Source organism: Canis lupus, chromosome 37 (assembly GCF_011100685.1).
Source record: "Canis lupus familiaris isolate Mischka breed German Shepherd chromosome 37, alternate assembly UU_Cfam_GSD_1.0, whole genome shotgun sequence".
In the NCBI taxonomy this organism is placed as follows: Eukaryota; Metazoa; Chordata; class Mammalia; order Carnivora; family Canidae; genus Canis; species Canis lupus.
Genome location: NC_049258.1, coordinates 13,711,932 through 13,724,567, shown reverse-complemented (window position 1 = coordinate 13,724,567; position 12,636 = coordinate 13,711,932). Strand labels below are relative to the sequence as shown.

At 35.2% G+C, this 12,636-nt stretch overlaps 1 protein-coding gene across 4 annotated transcripts in view; it reads right to left on the bottom strand.

Annotated features, from left to right (window-relative positions):
• Positions 1-12,636, bottom strand: part of PARD3B (par-3 family cell polarity regulator beta) — a 980,882-nt gene that overhangs the window by 367,357 nt on the left and 600,889 nt on the right. The gene's annotated exons all lie outside the window — the stretch shown is intronic.

Below are 12,636 nucleotides of genomic sequence, written 5' to 3'. Positions count from 1 at the left end.
TAGGTAGTATGGACATTTTAATAATTCTTCTAATCCATGAACATGGTATATCTTTCCATTTGTGTCATCTTTAATTTCTTTCATTGATGTCTTATAAATGTCAGGATATAGGCCTTCACATCTTGGTTAAATTTATTTCTAGGCATTTTATTTCCCTTCCAGTATCCTTTTTCACTTGATTTATTATTACCAGGTACATCCCTAATCTCTCAAACTTTGTTCATGAGACTATTTCTAATAGAGGTAACCTACAGAAATAACATATAGTTGTTATCACTGATTATGTATCAATTATTTAGAACATTACCTGGTAAAGAGAAAGCACTGAATAAATACTTGTATAAGGAAGAAAGGGAGAGAGGGAAGGAGGGAGGTAAGAATAGATGGATAAACTTTACAAGAGATTGAAGTTATTTTTCCAAGTGTTTAACAACATTTCAGTCTTATAAAAAAATAGACTAGGTTTTTTTGGTGCTGCCAGGCTGTGTATACTAATATATTCTGAATCAGCCCAAATCACTGTATATAAAGTATAATACTGTAAGTGTTCTAATGAAGAGTAAAAATAAATAGATAAATAAATGTGTGTGTGTGTGTGTGTGTGTGTGTGTGTATAAGACTGACTTACCCTGGATTAAGCAGTTTTTATGGTAAGTCTGAGCTCTGGCTTTGCCTCTGGTTCATGTTTAGCTAGACATTTCTCTAACCATTTAATGAAATTCACAGATGTATTAATTAATATGTACTTTGGAGTGGATAACATACTTAGCTTTAGGAAATTAAAAGCAAAATATCTATTTTCCCCTATGAGCAAGAGTTGAGATTTGACCTTTAATGTAGAATAACATTTTACTTTCAAAATATGATATTTAATTTAGAAATTTTTGGACTTACAGAGGAAATGCTCAGATGGTTCACAATAGAAAATGCACAGTCAAAAATATATGAAAAATGTTTAGCCACAGAAGTAATTTTAAATGTAAAATAAAAATGCCCCTGTTAAGTCTATAAAATTGGTGAAGATGAAAAAAAAATGACTTCCAGATTCTTCCATATACCACTAATAAGTACAAAATTGCTTTTCTGGAGGGCAAGTAGTCATATACATCAAAAGCCTTAAATATTTAAATAATATTTTGCAAGAAATTATAAAGAAATTAATAATGATAAAATAATCATGATTGTTTACAAAAGTTTATGTACTTTCAGGCTCAATTCATTGCTATTTCCCAAGAGTGAAGAATTGGAAATGACTCTCATGGCCAAATAATGTATTCGGCAGATAAATCAAGCTACATTTATTCAAGAGCAGACCTTACAATTAAAAAATATTATAGAAGCAAAGACATAGAGAATAGTAGTCATATCAGTTTGTTCTAAAAGGACACAAATTTAAAAGCACATGTTTAGTACAATGACTTTTGGAAAAAATAGAGTATAAAAATATGAATATGTATATATGAGAATAAAAATACACAAGACTAAAAATACTTTTTAAAAAAACTGCAGCTGTACCTAAAGATGAGATAGTTATACCTCCCTATAGCAGTTTTAATCTCTATCAAAAGTTTTGCTAATAACCAGTCATTGCTAATAATGCTAATAATCATTCTGAACACTACATAGAAGAGATAATTATAAAACTGCCAAACCTCATCTAACGTGTATATTTTATGCAATATGTTGTTACACTATTTAATTGTATATTTATATATAATATTTTCAGCTAACAAAATCTCACTTTAAAACCACTAAAATGGATTTGGTTCATATTTGCAAGAAAAATGTAAGTGTTTTGTTTCATTGTTTGAAGGGTGTTCTTAGCTTCATATTTATGAAGATGTCCTTATTTTAGTACAAAAGTTCTTCAAAAAGGAATGCAGAATTTCATTTCAATATAAACAATGGATTTGAAAACAAAGGCAAATAAGAAAAAGTTCATTTTTGGCTTTAAAATGCTTGAACATCTCTGAGACATAGAGGCTTGGCTGAGGTACAAAATATAAAGAAGAAAGCACTTTGTGGACTAATGCAAAATTTAATTTCAGTTCTAAAGGACAAGACAGTTCCTCCATTGATCAAGCTTTCTTATCAGAGCACAAATAATACTGTAAATAGAGGCTAATTTAAGAAAGATCTGCATGGGTTATTGGCATAATATCATTAGTTATGTTTCAATTACAAGTATTTCCAAACTTTATTGTTTTCTTTATATCTCTTGTGTGATAATAGAGCTTTGGGTTCTTCTTCCAGACACTGATTTTGTAAATTCTCTACATATTCCACCAAGCAATACCCCAATTTAAGAAGATATGAGTGTTGTGCAAAACCACATGGTAACAGTTGACACCATTTGTGACCTAGCGATTGAATTAAGGATCTACACACAAAACCCACAGGCTTCTTCAGATTCTCAAAATATTTACTTGAGGTGAATTAACCAACATCAACAGGCCAAGTCTATCACCAATTATAAGAAAAATGTGTAGGAGATGTACAGGCTCACTTGTGACGCTACCACTAACATTAACTTCTCCATGATTGATACTGTTACTAAATAGCATCGAATGCCTTATGTCTTAGGCTTCAGGTTAAGTATTTGTATATCAAAAGGGATGCTTCATGCTTCGAAGATTTTTTTTTTCTGGGTAGGGACATATAAGAGAGTTGTGTTTCTTAGACATTTGTTCAAAAATGGTAAATGAGAGCATCTGTGTTCAAGGTATCTGTGAGCACCTGCTTGTTGGAAAGTGTATGAGAGTGGTGGCCTGGAATGTGCCACACACAACTTTCAGACAAGTCTAAAATATAAAAGAACGGCCTATCTCAGAAATATTGCTGCTCAGTCCCTGACCACCATAATAAGGTAAATACCGCAATAAAGTAAGTTAAATGAACGTTTTAGTTTGCGAGTGCATAAAAAGTTATGTTTATACTATAATCTATTAAGTGTGCAATAGCATTATGTCTAAAAAAAAGTCCCTTAATTAAAAAATACTTCATTGCTAAAAAATGCTACCCATTATTTGAGCTTTCAGCAAATTGTAATCACTGATCACAGATCACCATAACAAATACAAAAAGAAAAAGCTTGAAGTATAGTGAGAATTACCAAAATGTGACACAGAGACACAAAGTGATCAAATGCTGTTGGAAAAATGGGTCTGATGGACTTGCTCAACTCTGGGTTGCCACAAAACTTCCATTTGTAAAAAAACAACAGTATATGCAAAGTGCAACAAAGCAAAGTGCAATGAAATGAGGTATTCCTGTAGTATAGAAGTACACTTTCTACACAAAAGGCACTGTTTTCCAATTAATAGTAATAATGAACATAAAGTGCAAATTATTCTTGAAAATATTTTTTTAGGGATTGCAAATAAAGCAGGAAAAAAGCACATATACAGACTTATAGGAACAGAAGCATGTTCTTCACATACAGAAGAGTTTTGTGCATTTGCTTTCAACCCAAATAGTTATTCTAATTGCTTTTAAATGGAATCTGCATTATTCTTCTATATCTAATATAATGATCTAGTTACATTACAGAGATAGAAAAGTGATCTATATCTCTATGATTCAGTTAATGTTAATACTAGTCTTTGATATATTTTCATTCTTAAATGTGGCAATTATCTAAAATTTAATTATATGTTACGTTTTAGTTGACCCAAATATTGATTTTCTTCGTGTTTAGAAAGAGGCCTGCTTTGGATGGCATTGCTGTTACTGTATGTGAAATCAGTTATTGTAAGTTCTCCTTACTTGTTCTTCTTTTCTCATCAGTGACATCTCTTAGAAATCAGCCTGAGTCTTGATAAATAATTTCTGTAAATTCACTTAACACCTAGCCACCGACTTCATTTATAACCTGTATGGTTAACTATATAAGCATATTAAGATGCACTAAGGAAAAAAGGAAAGAACTTATATCCTTTACCCAACGCTGAAAAGTAAACTATGGTCCCTTTTCTGCGATTCTGGTGAATTTTGAATTTCTATTTCTACTTTTTTCCTTGCACTCCAAATATGCCACAAACAAGGATTCATTTTTCTGTTATTATCTTCATAGATTTCAAAGCTTGTAAATATGGTGAATCTTCTGGTGTGGCCATCATCACCTGATATGTTTGGGGTGCAATTCAATTTCAAACAGATTTTAGGGTTTTTTAAAAAAAATTTTTTATTTATTTATTTATTTATTTGAGAGAGAGAGAGAGAGAGCGCGCACGCAAAAGCGACGGGAGGGGCAGAGGAAGAGGGAGAGAGACAAGCAGATTACCTGCTGAGCAGAGAGCCAATGTGGGGCCAGATCTCAAGACCCTGGGATCATGACATGAGCTGAACTCAGACGCTTAACTGAAGGAGCCACCCAAGTGCCCCCAGATTTGAGTTTTTCGTAGCAGCCATGAAAATATCTGAGGAGGGCTCTCATATGCTTCCTAAGCCATCTCTCTTCCAGGCAAGATATCTTTCTTTCAACTGTTTTATATCAGACATGGTTTCTAGGCCCATTATCATATCTGGATGCATTCCACCCTGTTTTTGTCTCTATTAAAATATCGTACCCAGAATTTTTTTAAATTTTTTTTAATTTAATTTAATTTTTTTTATTTATGATAGTCACAGAGAGAGAGAGAGAGAGAGAGGCAGAGACACAGGCAGAGGGAGAAGCAGGCTCCATGCACCGGGAGCCTGATGTGGGATTCGATCCCGGGTCTCCAGGATTGCGCCCTGGGCCAAAGGCAGGCGCCAAACCACTGCGCCACCCAGGGATCCCCGTACCCAGAATTAAATACAGTACTATAGATGTGTTATGATGAGGCCAGAGTACAGTGAAACTCTCATCTTCCTTGATCTGGCAACACAGAACCACCTCTGAGGTTGGCCATATCAGGCAATCAGCTAAAACATAGGGCATCCTCAGTCACTGTTATTATACCAGTTTCCTAAATCCTGTACTTGGACAATTGATTTCTTTGAACCTGACTTCATGACATCACCTTTATGTTTCATCACCCTCTCTAAAGTAGACTCACCTCTCCCCAGTCTTCATCTCTATCTGGATTTGGCTTCAGAGAAATCACTTCTATCTGAAGTCTTCTGATTTTTTTTACTTGGGTAAGGCTCTCTCATCTATTTACCCAACGTGCATGAAAACACCACAGGAGAGGAGCTTTAGTCTTCTTCACCCAGGATATGGCCTGGGATATAGTGAATAGCCAACAAATGCCTGGGAGATGGATGAGTCATTCTTTGTTAAATTCTGCCTTGAGTTCTGGAGAAATCAGCTGAATGCTAATTCTGTCAGTCTCATATATTACCCAATTCTCTGAGGCAGCATCTACTGAAACTTTGGTAAGAATGCCTTTCGTACCACCCTCATTCAAGTTACACACCACCACTCTTCATCAAATTCTGTTCAGAATGTAAGGAGAAGCTCCCAGGACCCAGTCCTATATGTTATATTGTTCCTTTCAAGATGACTATGAGTCTTAATTAGCACAACTTTAGAATGGACATTCTCATGCTTTTACCTACTCTCCTGTATGATTTGGCCTGTAAGTTTCTTAAAAAAAATTTTTTTTTAAAGATTTTATTTATTCATGAGAGACACAAATTGAGAAGCAGAGACATAGGCAGAGGAAGAATCAGGCTTCCTGCAGGGAGCCTGACGTGGGACTCGATCAGGATCAGGCCCTGGGCTGAAGGCGGCACCAAACCGCTGAGCCGTTTCAATAAAAAATTGACATACTGTTAGAAAGATCAAAGTGAACTATCATATTTTCCTGAATTAGGTCTAGAAGTACATTCAAAAAGAAAAGGAGACATCAGTTGTTTCTGAGATCCTTCTCATGGAGGTTGTATGACCACTTTTTCTTTTTCTTTTCATTTCACAAACATGGATATTCTTTGTGGATCAGTGTTGGGATCAGTAGTTTCACTAGTCATTTCTGGAATTCATCAGAATTGGGAAATTGATAATTTGCTTCCTGTTCTCCAGTGTGAGGTGTGTACTTTTCATAATTTCTCATGATCAGGGACACTGTTCTAGAAGCATGATGCTTTTAGTGTGCAGGAATATAAACTGCCTCCTTCCATTCGCTGGCAGCCATGCTTTTCCCGTTTGAACATCATTCTCTTATGTGCATGAAGATAAAATTAACACAGGAACCGGGTGGCTCTGCGTTCCACCTGACAGCTGTTAGGTGCTCTAAACAATGGGCCCCTCACACACTTTCTTTTTCGTGTTCTAAAAATAGCCTGGCTGTCTAACTCTTACAGGTTTTTCGAGCTTCAAGCAGCTGTTCAGCTCTTCCTGCATTTATTCTTTTAGACGACTGCTACTCTCTCCCATTTTCCTTTTTCTTTTTAACCATTTGCTTTTTTCTCTTCCTCTCTTCTACATACCCAAGGTTATCAGTAAGTTCCTGAAGCAGCCACACTGGTATCTTCACCCTTCTCCCTTTTGTTCCTCTTGGAGATAAGTTATCATCATCATGCCAGAATTTCCTTTTGGGAATCTTTCCTTAACTCTTGGGTTTTCCTTTCCTGTTAGACTTTCAATCTAGATACATGCAGCAAACACCATTTCTCATATTTTCTCCTGAAGCATCAGTGTTTTATTATTTTTTTATTTAAATTCAATTTAATGAACATATATTACATTATTAGTTTCAGAGGTAGAATTTAGTGATTCATGAGTTGCAGTATAATAACCAGAGCTCATCACATCCTGTGCCCCCCTTAATGCCCATCCTTAGTTGCATCCCCCCCACCCCCAGAAACCCTCAGTTTCCTAGAGTTTAGATCTCTTATGGTTTGCCTCCCTGTTTTCATCTTATTTTATTTTTCCTTCCCTTCCCCTATGTTCATTTGTTTTGTTTCTTAAATTCCACATATGAGTGAAATCATATGGTGTTTGTCTTTCTCTGATTGACTTATTTCACTTAGCATAATGCTCTCTAGTTCCCTGCATGTTGTTGCAAATGGCAAGATTTCATTCTTTTTAATTGAAGCTTCAGTGTTGAAGGTACACAATATGCACTCCATAAACATTTGTTTAATGGATGATAAACATTATCTGCAATTCCTTAATTTTGACTTCCTAAAGCTTAGGACATACACCTGACTATGTCCTGGTACTCTTCCCTCGTCTTTCACAGGTAGTTAATGGATATTTTCTGTTAGCGTTACCATTAATTCCTCCTTACCAACCAAGTTTGTTTTTGTTTTTTCTTTTAATGAGTCAGTTTTATCTTACACAACACCATGCAGCTCTTACTATCATCAGAGATGTTGCTTATTGATGGACAATGAGGACGATCCATTGATATACATGCAAATTTACATTAAGATATCTATTAATAGATTACATGGCATACATAATATATATTAACTGATAAACCAGCATCACAATTATCTGAACAGATGATTTTATAAATATTCTATGTATTTACTGTTCAGGATTTTTGTCTTATTGCAAAGAATGCATATGGAAATACCTCACTCTACAAAAAAAAAAAAAAAATTTGTGTGTGTGTGTGTGTGTGTGTGTGTGTGTGGCAGTGGGCATCCTGTCATGCAGGCCTTAAGGATTTGGAGGAGGCTTTGGAGAGTCTTGACTCTCCACCCCACCTCTGGGCACCTACAGATACAGGCCAGGCAGCTAGCCTTGTGAAGAAGGGGGAACAGAGACTGTCCTGAGTCCCTGTGAACACTTGCACATGCATGCCAAAAAATCATTTTAAGGAGAAAATATTAGAAGAGTGGGGCTAATTAACTTTTTTGCATGCCCATCTTTGCTCAAATACTAGAGACACCTAACTTCTCCAAGAGGAGCGTCTGACGTGTATGAGGGGGTTATATTCAAAACATGACCTAAGTATTTATTTACCTTTGTTGATCCTAGAAATCAGTTTATTTATAATTTCCTTCAATTGTGGGCATCTACAAACATTTTCCATCTTAAGAAAAGTCAGAAAAAGCAACTAACAGAAAAATAAAATTGCTGAACTATAGATCTTAGAGTCATCCAAGGTGCATGAACTTTTTTAAGAGACTGTGGGACATGGAATGTTAACGATCTTCATTGTCAGGGAACTTCCTAAACTTTTGTCTGAATGCCTCATGCATCACTTGAAGCTCATTTCCTCTCATTGAACAGAGGCAGGACAGCTGGCCAGCAGCTTCCATCTGTGCTGTCTTCAGTCTTCTCTAACTATGTTACAGAACACCCTTCTGAAATGGGAGAAGGCCAATTTGAAACAAAAGTGAAAACTCTCAAACACACACACACACACACACACACACACACACACACAAAATCCAAAACAACTAACAAAAACTTTGTGGGGAACAGCATTTTAAACTGAACTTTGAATAGGCCTATAGATTAGGTCAAGGGATGGGCCAAAATACTGAAGCGCTGTCCCTTGAATAATTCAGATTAATTCTTAAATAGTATTACAGGGTCATAAAACACCAGGCTTGGAAATTAAAGATGTTTAGGTCTCATCAAAAAGTCTTTGAATGTAACTCTCTGGCATGTTGCCAAAAGGGCAGCTCTTTGGGGGAAAACCCTATGCCAAAGGCCAAAGAGGCAGCTGTGTTATTCAGCTCCTGAGAGCTTCCAACTCAACACCCACACAAGCTCAATTATGAGCAAATTAAAGGGATCCAGACTGAACATAGTAATTCTGGTAATTTAAATAAATAGAGGAAAGTCTACAATTAGTAGGAAAAGATTGATTTTCTGGAAAACCCAGAAAATGACACCCTAACCCCTCTGAATAAGCATAGTTACATCCAATTATTTAAAAATAAATTTCCTTCTATTCATCATTTTAATCATTTCTGATCCGTCTTAAGGTGGCCACATGCATGCCAGCAAAAGTATTCACAATATTGAGGCAGAATAACCTAAAAAAAAATCTATAATGGATATATAGGAATTAATGACACTGAATCAAATTGTAAGTTTTATACCTACATTTTAGAGAACATAGATAATATACTATTCATTTCTACCTTGTTTTGAGTACAGAGAAAATTTGAGGGTTATTCAGAAAGAACAAAGACTGAATATTGTGGAATCTATTACCAAAACTCACTATATTAATAAAGGACAAAATACACAGAATGGTCATTCTGTATAGATCCTTAAAACTTACTTAAAAAAATTCAGCATCCATTACTGATTAAACACAATAAGCAAGTAAACTTTTTAAGAAGGTAGGGATACAAGGACACTTATGAAACTTGATAAAAACATTTCTTCTATTAAGAATCCATCAATGAAGTCATAATTAATGGACACATGCATGTGTGTGCACACACACAGTGGAAGCATTCTTGTTTAATCTTTAAATTCATTTTGATGAGCTGACCTAAAGTTCATATGGGAGTAAATGTATATGAAGAGCCAGAGAGATTTTACAAAAGAAGAAAAATCAGAGGAAGTGTTTCCTATAAGTTATCAAAATACACTGTAATAGCATGATAATATAAATAGGGTGACATTGGCATGGAAGAGACAAATATATCAATAGAATTTGTCTAGAAACTGACCCATGTACGTAAGGAAATTTAGTATTCAATGTTATTGCATTCTGCTTTAATGGGGAAAGGATATAAAAGTCAAGAAATGTTCTTAATAATTTGCCTATTATCCTGAATAAACATTTTTTCACCTCACACACCATGGATAAATATATTATAGATTGGAAACATTTTTTTAAAAGCCTTTAGAAGTACTAGAAGAAAATAATGTGATAAGTATAACACCTAAAAGTCATGAAGGAAAAGATGGAAATTTTTTACCATGAGACTAAAATCTTCATAGTAAAGGATATCATAATCAAACTAAGAAGATAAATAATGGATTGTGAGAAATTGTTTGCAATTATATAACATCTTTTTTTTTAAGATGATTTATTTATTTACTGTAGGTAGTGAGACAGAGAGAGCGCGCATACACATGCCTGCGTTTGTGCATGCCTATGTATAAGAGTTGCGGGGAGAGGCAGAGGGAGAGAATCTTCAAGCAGACTTCTCATTGAGCAGGAAGCCTGACATGGGGCTAGATCTCCCAGCCTGAAAGATCATGACCTGAGTCAAAACCAAGAATTGGAGGCTTAACCAACTGAGCAACCCAATGCCCCCATTACAACATTCTAAAGATAAAAAATTAAGAAATCGATTTTTTTGGCAAATGATATAAATAAGCAAATCACAGAATGTGAAATACAAATAGATACCCTAAAAAAAAAACCTCAAACCAAAAAAATACCCAAACTCTCAATCCCAAATTTAGTCAAAAGGCGGAAAGTCAATTGTAAATCCAGATTCATTCACATAACAGCATACAACTATTATAAAAAAACCACAACACATGATATAGACATATGTACATAGATGGTGCAACAAATAGAGTGCTACGTATACATAGCAAACTATTTTTAAATCATATTTGTATCTGAGGATAAGAATGCTTCCCCCCCATTCAAGTGCTGTCTTTTGAAATGAGTGAAATTAAATAAATGGAACTCACTCACCTTTAAAATAATTTGTACATAATATGCAAGTTAAAATGCTACCTTAGACTCAGCAACAAAAATGAAATAAAAACAAAGGTACTATTAATGGGGACCATTAGCCTTCAAAGAGTCCTGCAGACTTTGTATAGAAGAACTATCCAACATAAAATACTAGATAAATAAAAGGTTTTATTTTTCAAAATTTTGAACCATATGAAATTGCTCTTTTCCCAGGTCCAAAATGCTTTTTATCAAAAGCATTAATTTGATATTCAGCCTAAATACCTTAAGGTGGGTTGATTGATGGCTGATTTTTCCCTTTTTGAAAATGGGATCTTGATCCTGCTATCCTTATAAGCATAGCTACTATCCTTTTTAGTAAACATATTATTTCCTTATGTTGGCCCACTGCTACTTACAGAAAATAAAACAAATTAACAATATTCTTTTCACCTAACCAAACAGGAAAGACACTTTGAAATGTTTACCATTCTGGTATCATCTGAGTTTATGCACTAAGAAAACCAACAGATTTATTGAGCTCCCTCAATTGTCTAGGGGACAAGGGTTCAGAATGGTTCTAGAATGCTGACCCTCGGTGCCCTCTGCAAGACTCTTAGCTTTAAACTGGCATTTTCTGAAAGAGACCAAACTTGGATCGTATATGAAATGTTTTTATACCATATTTTACCACTTCTGCTGTACAGTATATTTAAGCCAAAGCTTTGGCACTCATGTCCTAAAGAAAATAGCTTATGACCTCTACCTAGTGACCTAAATTGAACAAACATTCCTATCGTCATTTATGGTAGAAGTACAACAGAATGCAATCAGTGACTGCTATTATACATATTTTGGAAGGGCTATTTCAATGTAAAAAAAGAAAACTTCTCAAAAACAAGTTTTCAGTAACAAACAAAAAAACCCCAGAAGTACATTTCTGGGTTGTACATTGTTTCTGGATATGCCTTGGGTTTTATTTGTACGAATTGGACAGCAATTTTTCTTTCTTAAACTGAATGCCATTTTTTTTTCTTTTGCAGAGATTTTTTTGAAACTATATTGCTGGTCACTTTTTGTTTTAATTAAATGAGGAAAATAGTAATATATTCTTGCCCTAAATTAAGAGATTTTTATCTGTTTTTCTTCAGAGAAGTTGGGAAGACAGAACAAAAAATATTTATCAAGCACTTTATAAAAATAAATTGTTCCTCAAATTTTTAGTAATAGCCTAGGTCACTGTCATACAATATTCCTTTGGTTTATCAAAGGTTCACACTGGGGAAAATCCCCTTTTCTGACTAGTGCTTAGACTTTCTATCCCTCTCTTGCTTTGGGTGATCAGAGCAAATGTATCCTAGTAATCTAGTTAATTTATAGAAAATAGAATCAACTTCTCTTGTTTCATCATGATTGAACATTTTTTTTAACTCCTGTAAATGAGTTAGCGATAAGCACTATTTATCAGATTGTTTTGTGGAGCATACGGTTTTGATTATTCTCTATTCTTGTTGCTACTAATGAAATATGCAATACATCTCAAGAGAAAACATTTGCAAAGCATGGCCTGTGAGCACCCAGCAGCAATGAATATTTGCTGAGGATTTATTTTGTGCAGTTTTCACCTTTCTCTCATAGTCCTCTCTCTCCTCACAATCTTTCTCCAACAGCCCATGAGAGCACAGCGATGTGCTTGGGTGTCTGAGATGTCCTCTGGGGTCCCCCATTCTAGGACCTGGAGAACAGTTTCCAAGGGCCCTTGCTCTGCCCTAGCAGCCGAAAGTCATACAGAAATTCCCCAAAGAGCTAAGAAGAGAACCTCGATGAAGTTGTTCAGGCATGGATTCAGGGTACCTTGACACCCTCAATCTGACAAACTCAAGGACCCTTTACCCCTCTTGTGTTAACAGGATCTGGAGATGGGCATTTAAAGAGAGAAACCTTCCCCATTGGTGCCATCCCTATCCATTGCACACCGAGATGAGAAACCCCGTGGAAGAGGATTCAGTTAATTGTATTATCTTCCCAGGCCCCGCAGAGGCTATGTACAGGAGAACTGCAAAGACAGTAGCAGAGGTGAGAGTACAAATATAAAGGC